The sequence below is a fragment of the Passer montanus genome, unplaced genomic scaffold, assembly GCF_014805655.1.
Source record: "Passer montanus isolate IOZ18808 unplaced genomic scaffold, ASM1480565v1 scaffold73, whole genome shotgun sequence".
NCBI classification, from domain to species: domain Eukaryota; kingdom Metazoa; phylum Chordata; class Aves; order Passeriformes; family Passeridae; genus Passer; species Passer montanus.
This window is the reverse complement of record NW_024372481.1, coordinates 2,836,668-2,843,751: the sequence shown is the minus strand read 5'-3', so window position 1 is coordinate 2,843,751 and position 7,084 is coordinate 2,836,668.

Below are 7,084 nucleotides of genomic sequence, written 5' to 3'. Positions count from 1 at the left end.
CTCTGCTGCCCACCGTGGCTCGGCCAGAACTGGGTCCTGCTTCCCTTGGTAATGGAGGGAGCAAAGGGCACGAGGCAGAGCCAACTTTACACCAAAGGTCTTCAGAGGGAAACTGCAAAATTATATGAAATTTAGGGTTGGATTAGGTTTAATGAGAGTTAGAGTTTCCCAGCAGACAGCAAAACTGCGCTCTTTGTGCCTGTGTCTCAGAGAGAATGAATCACCTTTTGTAAGAGCACAAAGTACAGTTTTCTGGTAGCATTAGAAAAGGAATCAAGCCCTCAGCCTCACCCTTCTGTGTTATTCAAATAAACTTTCCCTGTGCACATGTAGAGAGGTGAAGGGAAGTTTGCTGTGATCACCGAATGCCACCCAGGTTTCCAACCTCACCTACACCAGTTATCTGGATTTAAACATAAACTCATTTCCATAAATGTACACTGGATAAGTGTACATTGGATTTTCAAATAAGGCTTGATGCTTTGGCTGGCATCAAGGATGGCTCTAGAGACCCTGGCAAGGAAAGATCACTGGCATGTCCAAGGGAAGGTCACAGCCAGCAAGTGGAAACCAACAGTTGGCATCTCACTGTGCTTCACCTGAAATCACACTGAGAAGGCCCCGGAGAGCACAGCCCAGGAACTGTGCTTCCTTTGGATCTCCTGATACAGCCCAGGAACTGTGGTTCCTTTGGATCTCCTGGTGCAGCCCAGGAACTGTGGTTCCTTTGCACCTCCTGGTGCAGCCCAGGAACTGTGGTTCCTTTGCACCTCCTGCTCTCCAGACCATCTCTAAGCACGCATGGGCACTGCCAGCTGTTTGCTCCGTGCCATGGAGCAGACTGGCTGCCATCAGTGCTGGCAGTTCCTCACTGTATCAGCACTAATTCCCACAAAGCCAGTCAGCTGTCTCCTTAGGGCAGCTGCAGGAATCACCTTCCTTCATCCATCTGAGCACAAATCAGCCATGACAGAGTTCCTAGAGTCAAGAGGTGCCTGTCCAGCACATGGAGACCTTGGCAAGCAGACACACAGCCTTGGGATGGTTGGATGGCAAAATCCCAAAGCGCTTTTAATGCTGGTAAATCTCTCTAACAAGCAGCTGAGCAAAGGGCAAGTTGTTTTGTGCCATTTGGGTGATGCTGTCACTCTGGGTTAGCTTGGTTTGGAAGAGGCTGCAGTTCTGTTCACATTCAGTCAATTTAAAAAATCAACTCAGGTGGGTTTTAAGGAACATTTCCTTAGCAGTGAGTAAACCCCGAGCTGCCACCCTCAAGGCACATCTTTCACACAACCCTTCCCAGCACATGGGCGAGCAACATGTTAATCTTTATAAATCAAATATTTGCCAAATGGAGTAGAAGCCATGTGTCTGAGCAAGATGCACTGAGAAATGGAACAAAGCAGGGAGCGTGTCAGAGATCACTCAGTCATGTGCAAGTCTGTCCCTTGCAGAGCTATCCTTCAAAACAGCATTCCCCTACCCAGTTGTACATATTATTCTCCTCCAGTCTTCTTTGTCCTGCTGTTTACTGCTCAGAACTGACACTGTCTCTAAACCAACTCCCCCTCACTCGGTTTAGTTTCATCAGAATCAGTTTTGATCCAAGGCAGGGTTTCCCAAAGCTGACTCAGGAGGCACCAGTAGAAGAGGTGCAGCTTTACCTCCCTCCCCAGCACTGTGTAAGTGTGTCACCACTGCCATATCACAATTATTTTACCCTCTCACACACCTGAGTGTCTCACAGGCTGCTGCTGGCTTGTGCTGCTGCGGGTTCTCCATGCCAGCTGTCCCAAAAGAAGACTCATCATCACTCAGGAGGCAACTAACCCTGCACTGCAGTGCTCAGGTCATGGCACAGCTCCTGCTCCTGCTCCCAGGGCAGCACACCGGGCTCCTGCTCCTGCTCCCAGGGCAGCACATGCCACCTCTGCCACCCCAAACAAGCTCCTAACAGACCCCACCACGCTCACATGGACCAGGCTGGAGGAAGCAGCCTGGCCAAACCTAGCCAAGTGTCCCAGCCCCTGTGGGCAGAGGCACAGGGCCAGCAGCTGAGCCCCACTGCCCTGCCCGGAGAACAGCTCTGTGCCTGCCTGGCCGTGCAGCAGCCATCAGCTGCACACTCTGGGCTCGGGGTGGCAGCTGCCAGGTCCCATCCGCAGCCCAGCAGGGCAGGGACAGGCAGGACACGTGCTCAAGCTATTCTTCAGGCGGGCAAACAAGTTCCTCACCCTGCACGCTGAAGGTCTGCACTGATGTGATTTTATGGCCAGACGCCTGCACCTTTTGCAATGCCATTATTTGTCTGTTTCTCTTAGTTTCCTCTCCCCTTCTCCTTTCAAGTCTGTCACATCAGGGCTGCCCAGACTTCCTGATGCTGCAGGATTCCCATCAGCAGCCTGGCAGTGACGGGTATGTCCCCAGGAAGCTGAGGGGAGAGGGCACAAGGCCACAGGCAGAGCAATACCTCCCCAAGGGGACAGAGTGACCCGTGGAGGTCTCAAGAGCCTGCCTGTACCAACCACCTCCTGGCACAGAAAACGTACAGCTCTCTGCAGTCCTAAGTTACATCCTGGGGAGATGGAGCTGATAGCAAGGAAAAGATTTCCTAATTTTCCTCCAGCTCTCCTGATTCCTGTGTGTTGGAAGAGTACCTGCAACGGGAGAAACAAAATGTTTGAGACTTGCTGACCAAAGGAGCTCCTTTCTAACAGCTGCTCAGGACTGGTCACAGGCAGTCACACAGGCAGTCGCTGACACTTGTGCCACTGCACTGCTGCTGCACTGCTTCCTTTGTAGGGCCAGAAGAGACCTTTAAACACCCAGAGTGCAAGGTGTGGAGTCCCCAGCACGGAACTTGCATTAGTGAGGTAAAAAGCCTTGTCTGTGGAGGCTGCTGCTTGGTCCTGCTCCTGGCTGAGAATGCAGAGCTCCCAGAACTCTGCAGCCCTTGAGGGCAGAACCCCACTTTAATTTCCTGGGATACACTGACAGCTACAAGACATAGCTGAGAAGAAAGTTTCCTCTACAGCCCCAGACTCACATTTCTAATGCAAAGGATGCTGTTCCAGGGCTATTTTGCTTTCTAACTTTTTTGCAGAGTTAGATTTAACCAGGGTTTTATTTTCTTGTTTTTGCTTCTTAAATGCCCCCGAATCTCAGCGAGGTTTGTTTCAGCAATCTCATGTGGACATGCCAGCCTTAATCTCACTCTTCCAGGCCCTTCTCATTGTCTGGGATGAAAGCCCAGCGCAGAGCCTCCCCGTTAATTGCAGCTTTCTGTTTGCCAGTGACAGGTGTATTGTCTGGAGGAACAGAGCCGGTTGTGTCCCTGCGCAGTGGGACATCAGCTGCTGATATTACAGAGCCTTTCAGGGAGCTGGGCCACGGCTGCTTATTTAGTGCCATCATTTACAAATCTGTGTAGCCCAGAAACTTAATAGAAAAAACGGGACCTGCCTGTATTACTCATCTTTTTGGTGGTTTTGTTTGTTTTTTTTTCCCAAGCAAACTACTCCTAAACCTCCCATCCTCCTACCAGCAAGACAGGGCATTTGGTTCTGATCCTCTTTGAAACACTAAACCTTTCTGATACCTTTTTTCCATACTTTTCTGTTTTGCTGGTTTAACCAGACACCCATTGTGCATCTACTTGAACCTGGCATGACAGCTAGGACAACAGTCATTTCTGTGAGGTGCCAATATGCACAGCTGAGGTCACAGCCATCAGGGAGAGATGGTTGATATCCTCTGGAGCTCCTGAGGAGCACCTCAGCAGGATCTGGATTTGGGGACAGTGGCTGTGCCTGCTTGGTCAAGTAAAAAGAGGAGCTCTGGTGCTCAGAGTGAGGAAAGGCAGCAGCGAGAGAGCTCCTGAGAGATGAGAGGAAATACAAGGGCAATATTAGACCCAGATTGCATCTGTCTCTCCCGTTTTTCACATGAAAGGCTAAAGCTTTCCATACGTGGCTGTTGCACAACAGCAGAGCTGCAGCGGCCAGAAACACAACAGACCACTCAGCAGATGGCCCAGCCTCTCTGCAGGAGCCTGGCAGAGAGAAACCATCTCTTTGCTGGGTTTGATCACGTCAGTCACAAGGCTGGGGGGTCTACAAACAACTGGCAGAAGCAGTTCCACATCAGTTTGCAGGAGCACGGGTGCTGAGAAAGCCCAAGGCCACTGTGCCCAGCTGGGCCCCGGGGTCTCTGGAGTTCTGGAGCTCAGATAACTCAGGGGTACATCCCCAGGAATCCCCCCTCACAGCCCTTCTGCTGCCAGAAGCTGTTCCCATTCAGAAATGGCTTTTTCAGGGGCTCTCTGGAACTTCCTTCACATCTCACTTCATCCCGTGCTGCACCACTTCTCTGCTCCAGCTTCAACCTCTTCTTTCAAAGTAATGGAGGCACCCCCTTGGCCTCAAATCAGCACTCCATTTCCTCTAATGAATTCAAACATGTCAAATAAGTCTGCTTTTGGGAGTTTCAGTTGCAAGGAAGAAGATCCCAGTAAGCTCACCTTCTGTCCTGCCTGGGCACACACTCCCTCCATTAGCTTTGGTTTAGCCACAGGTTGGTAAAGTTTGAGTCTATCTACTTCTGATCCTGTCAGAATTGTATTTAAATCCTTCTGACAGATCCTTGGCTTGCAGCTCGTTAACAGATCGTTGTTGAGGCGAGATGTTTGAGATTGGAGGGTTTGGAGCAGGAGAGACACATGGTGCATTTATTCTGCAGCTCAGCCTTTCCCTCCCTGCCTGGCTCCACTCCTGACACGAGTTCACCCTGGGACATCTCGGAGCTGCTGGCTGGTTTGGGAGCCCGGAGCACCCACCAGGCAGGAGTGTGCTGGAGCATGCAGCACACACAGCCCTGCTGAGGAATCCCTCAGGGACCCCCTCCTGGCCAGCCTGCCTTGCCTCTGACCAGCTCCAGGGAAAGCCCATCCTGGGCAGGGCTGGCAGGGCGTGCAGGGGCCAGCCTCACCCTTGACGACTTGGCTTTTTCTAACTCCTTTATTCTAGAGAGAAAAAACCTGCCCGGTGCTTTCCCTGCCTGTTTGCCTCTCGCCCTGCAGGAGCAGGTGCAAGCTTTGCAGAGGAAAACCACGCTGAGGATCCTGTCAGACATTCCAGGGTACCCCAGCCTCTTGAAAAGGTCCAAGAATTCAAGATGCCATTTGTCATTCACACTTCGAGGAAGCACTGAACACAAAACCGGGGAAGCAGGCAGGTGTCCCGGGTATTTTGACACCAAAATTCGGGAGTTTGTCACGACACACCCAGGGAAGACACCCCAGCCCCTGTGCCCACCTGCTGGGACAGCACCAAGCATTCCTCCCATCCCGAGTTTTAAAAAACATTTCTGGAGTGCTATTTAACTTCCCTGTCAGATGTCTTGTAGGATGATAAACCTGGGCTGCAGCTCTGCTAAGGCTTGAAACAGATTTCAGGAGTGCTTAAAAAAATATGAAAAGTTTGCATTTTTCAGGCTTGAGTCCAGCTCATCACAGCAAGTTCAGTGAGCTCTGAGGCGTGCAGCCCTCTGAGGTGCTCCCAGATTCCAACAAGCCCTTCTTTATAGATGGGACCGGAGCATTAAAAATCAATGGAACCCGGCACTCCTCCTCAGTGCTTATTCCTTTTTTTTGGACTTTTTGACTTCCCCAAGTTCGTCAGAACAGCACCACCCTCCTGCCCTGCTCAGGGGGTGCCAGGGGCAGAGGGGGTGCCAGGGGCAGAGGGGGTGCCGGGGGCAGAGGGGGTGCCCGGGACACCTCCTGCCACCCCGCTGTGCTGCAGGGCTCAGGGACAGCAGCAGCCATCACTCTGCACAGCTCTTTGCCCCATAAACCCACCAGGTGTGAAGAAGCCCGTGGCAGGTGCTCAGAGATTTTATTCTTTAGCCCATCAGCTGTGTCACACGAGTGGGGCTGGGATCAGAAAGCTGAGGGATCAGTGTGAGCCCTTCCCAGGCATTTCCCAGCACTGGTGGAGCTGGGGGTGCCCCAGGGAGGTCTGGAGCAGGGAGCAGAGGCACCTGCACATCTGTGTGCACCTGGGACGGGGAAGGCGCTGCGTTTCTGGAAGGTAAAACAATAATTGTAGGACATCTGCTTCGTTGTCAAGGACCAAAAGGGAAATAAAGCTGTTGTCCCCTCTAGCTAAAACCTGCTGCTTCCTTTTCCCCAGACTCCCCACCACCAACTGCTCCACAGTTTACATGCCAATCCAATTTTGATGCCTGTAATTCACCCCAGAGACTGTTTATTTTAACTTTATCAAGTGAAGAGAAAAACAACTGTGGTAGAATGAAAAAAGAGCATCTGGCAGCAGGGTTTTCTGTCTCTCAGACAGTTTCCCAGCTCTGCTGGTGCACAAGAACACGGGATTTCAGCTCGCCAAGGGCTGGCAGAGGGGAGAGGAGCGCAGGTTCCCTGTGTCTTCAGGGGTGCTCGTGCCTGGTCTGGGGGCTTTTCCTGCAAGACTGGCACAAGCAAGAGAGAGGCTGGGGTTTGGATTTCTTCCCCGTTTTTGTTCTCTCCCACTGGCAAGTGTGTTTGAGCACTGGAGGAAAAAGTAGCCATTGCCCAGGAGCTTTGCCCACCCACCCCATTTTTGTTGGTCATCTGGAGAACAGTAATTTCTCAATAATTAGGAGGGACAGAGCAGACATGCAGATCTGCTTGGACACAGGGGACCCTGGGGTCATTTTCCTGCAAGAGAAAGGGTGTCAAGTAATTAATATTTAATGGTTGGAACAAATGGCACTTGATTTTTTTTAATCAATAAGGTTTTTAATTTCAGGCACTTATCTAGAAAGCAGCTGTGTTTGAACTTGGGAAAAATCTGACTCCTCTGCCTTGCTTTAAAGCACATCCTGGCTGCAGATGTTCCAGAGGTTCTGTGCTCTGCAGATACATTTGAGCATCCCTTTAAAGGTTCGGGACACTGAAGGAAAAGTTAAACTGGAGGGTGGATGTAGCTTACTCACAAAGCACTCAATTAATTTTGGTGACGTACAGCAGAACTCCTGCAACTTTTAAAATGGGCTTTTTAAATTTTTATTTTATTTTATTTTATTT